The following is a 6000-nucleotide window of genomic DNA, read 5'->3' as shown; positions in this document are numbered from 1 at the left end:
TAAGTATCCTGGGAGCTCTTATCTCATTGCTAGTGCTTGTCATCCTGCTATGCAAGTGTTTGTCTGCTGGTATTCTCTTACTGCTGCAGTGTTCCATCCAGGTGCTCCAGGCTGCCGTGTCCATTCAGGCTCATTATCGCCTGTGTCCATCCAGGCTCAGCATCGCCTGTGTCCATCCAGGTTCACCATCGCCTGTGACATCGGGGACACCATCGCCTGATATATCGGTGTCACCATCGCCTGTGTCCAAGCTGCCGCATACCACTTACCAGCTTCTGCCTAGCTCCGATGTTCCACCATCGATCCTGACCGATACTCTGGTTAAACTCCGCTGTCTCCATTTGTTCCATCCGGATTCCTTAGCCTTCAGCAACTCCGCATTTCTGGTCCAATACACCACACTCCATCCGATGTTCCACCATCGAATCCATATCGGTGCAAGTAGTTCCATGTTACCTTATCAGTGACTGTCATTTGCCATTCCATCACTTTGCCAACTACTTGTACCATCTTCCCTCAATAAATCTGTTGTATTTTACCTGCTGCCTGATTCTTCCTCTGGGTGCACTGTCGTGCTCATATGCACATGGGTCTTGTAAAGCCTGCCCAGTTTCAATACCAATCCAGACCCCCACCAGAGGTCTTTGTCTCTTCGACTCAGACCCCTGGTGTGACATAGGTCCAAATGGGACAGCGAACGCGTAGGCACAGGGGAGCGATAAAATCAGAATCACCCTCTTATCTCTACCATATAACCACAGACATGTTCTACAGTATGATTTCTTTTTTTTAAATATAACTTACTGTAATACCACTTTCAAAAAACAGTTGTCTTAAAACTGCCAGGCTTTAACAAGACTGGTGCACAATGTCCCAGGTACTATGGGGCCCATTTATCATTGATCGCATTAACAATGCGATCTGGGCAGAATATTACCACCCAGGATCGCATTGTAAAATGCGATCCTATCACCTGAATGTATCACCTGTCAGGCACAAGGACTGGGCTCAGAAAGGAACATTTTCCTGCATTGCACTCAGCTGGAAGCCTGGGGGGTCTGCGCATGCACGGTTATCGCTAACCCCCATGCTGACCCCGCTGACCGCACTGCCCTGTTGACAGTGCGATCAGTAGTCCATAGGCTACAATGGGCTATCGCCATCTCAGAATGGCCCAGGGATGCCAAGCCTAGCTGCTCAATGATGATACACAGGGCAGCTTCACATCCCCCAATGAAACCTATGGGGGAGTCAGCCAGCAACAATGCAGGGGGGATACAGAAGGTATCAGAAATTCCTGCTGCAGTCCCCCTTTGGTACGTTATGGTGATACAGGTGTTTTTGAGGATTACGCCTCAATTATTGTTTGATAAATGCAGCCCTAAAACAATTAGGTGATTATGAGTCTTGAACTTGAGACCAAAGATTGCAACCTCCTTTGACATATCCAATGTCTACAGGTTTAGAAATAAGAGTGGGTAGCCCTGGCCTTACCTCTTAGCTGTTCAATGCCTCATTTGATCCAAGACCTTGATCTGGTGTTCACAGCACCAAACCACTACCAACTACTATTAATTGGCTCCCATCACAAATGTCATGTTGTGGAAATTACATTAAGAGGAGAGCCCACTTTCTGGTGAGATCATCTACCTGTGCTTACCAAAAAAATGAGTCTATCCCAATTGGGCAAAATCAGTTGCAGTTTTCTTTCACACTTAAAAATCCAGGCCATAACACCACACAATATGCTGCAGGGCAAGGAAAATATTGGTGAGCAATTATCTCACCTCAAGAACTACAGTATACTAAATAGGTGGGCGGCATATCTGGCCCAGCCATGCAGGCATGCAGTTTGCATTTCTCCCCCCTCCTCCATACCTATGGGTGGAGACATGCCCAGCCCACCTTGTAGGTACATATCACTCCCCCTCCTCTGTGTAAAAATGGGTGGGGGTGTACTCATCCAACCATGCCTTCCTCCCATTCCACTTGGGGACCGCATTCACTTGGAACACAGCCTATGTGGCCCATCCATCACAAGGTGGAGCCAGGGGTATGGCTTGGTGAACATGCTTTGCCATCTGACATCCCATACATAACATTCCATACAAAACCTTGCTCATCACTTTCCCCATGCCAACCAAGGTCTCCTGCCTGCCAGTGACCTACACCCCACCCTGTGACAACTACCAACAAACTTCTTTTACACCTACTTCAAAGCATTGCAAAACAAATCCAGCACCACGTCTGTTAAGTGCACTTCATCGCTCCTGTACAAACCAAAGCATTTGGACGTAATATCCATGTGTCTCACAATGCTCCCACCAATGGTATGAACCAGTTTTCTCATTACTGCATTCACCCTCTTTCTTGCTCTGTCAACTCTGGTCCCTGCCTTGGCCCCAACCTTGGGGTTATGTTAGACCACACCACAAGCACATGGCTCAACTACCATCTTAACCACTCCAAATCTTCCTTTATCCACCTGATTATAGCCAGTGATTTTATCTTTCCCAGGTCATTTCCTCCTAGGTGCACCATTACCACTTCCAGCACCTGGCAAACCACTGCCTCAGCCCTTAGCACCGCTTTAATCAATTGGTCCCAGCACATCCTCCCCAATCCACCTCCCCAGCAGCCAATGTAGCAGCTCCTATCCTAAAATAATGTTTACCACAGTTTTCACCCCTCCAGCCAACACAACTATTAAAAACCACTGCAAACTGATATTTTGTAAATTGGGACTTGTCATCATGTATCCGAAAATGAATGGCCCCTATCAAACTGTGTTTTGGTGTAACTCTGTGCTGCTACCCCCGTGGAGACTACTGGGTATTCATGCATTTTATAATTTTTTTCATTGCAACAAACATTTTGAGCCACACATATTACATCCCTTAGCCTAGTCAGTGGTGTCTGCAGGGGCGTAACTATAGCACCGCAGCCCCCGCCACCGCGGGGGGCGCAGTGCATGTGGGGGCGCCGGGGGCTGCGGTGCTATAGTTACCCCCCCCCCCAATCCCCCGCAGACTTACGTATCTCTGGTCCCGGCGGCTCCGTTCTTCTGATGAGGACCACCACAAAATGGCTGCCCCCATATAGCACACTGTTCTCTGAAACTGTCTGCTGTATGGGGGCGGCCATTTTCTGGTGGTCCTCAGCAGAAGAACGGAGCCGCCGGGACCAGAGATACGTAAGTCTGCGGGGGATTGGGGGGGGGGTAACTATAGCACCGCAGCCCCCGGCGCCCCCACATGCACTGCGCCCCCCGCGGTGCCGGGGGCTGCGGTGCTTTAGTTACGCCCCTGCAGACACCACTGACTAGGCTAAGGGATGTAGCCGAGCCGCCGGGACCAGCGCAGCGCGATAGGTAAGACTGCGGGGGAGGGGGTTAGCATAGGCGGCGGGGCGGTGCTTGACAGGGCGGCGGCGGGGGTGGGTATGGGCGCCCCCCCCTAACGGCGGGGGGGCGCCCAAAACGTAGCTACGCCACTGGGTGTCTGGTTCCCGTGACTGTGGAGCCTTAGCCTCTGCTCTGTCCCACCCCCTCAGAATTGTGTGTACCAAAAAGGCCTTGGTTCATTTTCAGATTTTGATGTGAAAGTTTTAGAAGAAGACCTCATGGAGTAGGGGTCTATTGAGGGGGCAGTGTCTGTTGAAGTGACGGGATCCCTTCTCTTAGCGCCGAATTCTGAGTTGTCACAGTTTCAGCTGTCTTTGTGTCTTTTAATGCAGTTTTGTCTGTGACTTTTGGTTCGATTCAGACCTGATCGCACGGTGAGCAATAATTGACGAATTGCGAAGCCGTCTGAGCCGCAATCTGCATGCACGACACCTGCCAATGATGAAAACCTGCTACTTTTTCCCTTCACTATCCAAGTGATTGACAGGATGTAGGCGTGTGCAGTGGTTATCGGCAGTTAGGTAGAAGTGTTAAGATAAACGCAGGGTATGTTTGGTAAAAGGGAAGGGGTTAGTTGGCAACATGCTGTTGACAGATTCTAAGGGCGCAGAAGAATATGAGGTGCTCTGTCCAGCTGCAGTGTGAGAAAGGGGCAGTCAGCCCCATATGTGGTACAAAAGGAAAGAAGAAAGTACACTGTGCTGTATAGTGAATAAATTAATTGAATAAATTGCAATATTACCGTGGTATACAAATTATACCATAATTAAAAAATAGACAATATACTAGAGGGATAGTTAGTGAAGCTGGTCAATACGGTACCGTATTACAGAGTCCTGTATGGGGTAGGTCTGATCCTAGAATACCTCCTTGGTTGGTGATGGTGTTTGAAGCCAACTTGATATTAACCAGCAATTGGATCCAATAATTGTGCAGAGTGTCCAAATCAGCCGTGGTAGGTTCCTTTATCTTGGGGATAGCACTCCCTGGCTTACTCAGGACCTCCACTCAGCTGGGGGCATAAGTTTTTCCCTCGAAAGGGGGATGTGCAATGGACACTGGCAAGTGGGCATAGTAGGTAAGGAGGCTGGTCCGGAACCTGCTCAGCAATGTGGGTATGACCGGATTGAAGATTCCCTCTGATCAACCAATGCGTTTTCGCTGGTATCGCGACTTTAGCAAGGTGTAGGGAGAATTGGTACTGGAGGCTTTATATACCTATCTAATAATGTTAATTACAAACCTAATTGGCACCTGTGATGTCACATAGTTAAAACAAATATATAAAAAAATAGCATGTAACTTATATTGGTGGCATGAGCAGGAGATGAGAGTTATTGTACATATATTTATTTATAAAAAATGAGTGTTGGAAGTCATAAAAAACTCAAATTATATTTAATAAGGAACCGGAAGTCTAATTCCGGAGCTCCGTGGAGCGCATGGTATTTCTGGAATGTGATGTGCTTCCTTTTCATGGAACGCACATCACTTCCGGGAGAGCTTCAGGTGTTCAGGCCTGTTAGTTCCGGCTTTGTAGTACAGCGTATGGCGGCGCATGATCATCATGCGCCCGCCGTATCATCATAGCCGGATCCCATATATAGAGATCCTGGGTGCATATAATAGTTGTATGCATCCCTTATAATCCGGCCGGGTAGCCAGAAGTGCGTATTCGGCCATTTTTAGTTCTGGAACTTGCACAGATATATAGGGATATTGCCCTTTCTTTATGAAAACAATTATAAGATGGAGAAAAAGACTATACATTTCATGTAATATATACACAAAACAAACAATATATTATTTAATGACCGTGTATCGATATTTCGAGCATGAAAATAGATAGAGATATATGAACAAGGTTAAAAAATATAAACATATATATACAGTTTGGTAAAATGCTGGAAGTGTCAGGGACGATGCAGAAGTGTCAAAGCCTGTTAGGGGAATGTTTGTGATATATTCTCCAGCATCAATCAGGCTGATTTCAGTGCAGCCAGTAACTAAGGCCCTTATTCTGATCGGTGCGGATATTCCCGCATTCTTACGGTGCGGTCCGTACGCCACGGTGTTTTGCCGCGTGCGGCCATCGTCCGTAGAAACGCCCACGTGTCCTCCGCATTCGGACGGACTCACTCTTTAAGAACAGGGCGTGTTTACGGACGACATACAAACCATGCGTGTGCGGGAGAAACACTCCGATTCGGCACGGTATTACAGAGTATTACAGAGTATGCTCGGGAATACCGCATCCGAACGGGAGCCAAGCGGTGCTACCGCACGTAAGCGGAGTATTTACGCCAAACAACCCACTATGAAGTATCTTCTGCTATACATCACATGACCCACTTATTCAATTACCTATCCTCATAAAAAACTGCTTATTTGGAATTGGAATCAATTAGATTCCAATATATCCTTACAAGCATGCCTAACACATGCATTGCACACATTAACCCTTACAGCAATGTAAGTGCAATGGTTTCAATTAAAGCACTGACAAGCGTCCTATTAGTGAGTAATGAGTAAAGGAGTAGATTCTATTGGGTTCAGGTGTTAATGGTTGTAGTCATTAGGCGTACGTTCGCCTACCG

The sequence above is a fragment of the Crinia signifera genome, chromosome 8 (genome assembly GCF_055691185.1).
Source record: "Crinia signifera chromosome 8, ASM5569118v1, whole genome shotgun sequence".
Taxonomy (NCBI): Eukaryota; Metazoa; Chordata; class Amphibia; order Anura; family Myobatrachidae; genus Crinia; species Crinia signifera.
This window is presented reverse-complemented; position numbering follows the sequence as displayed.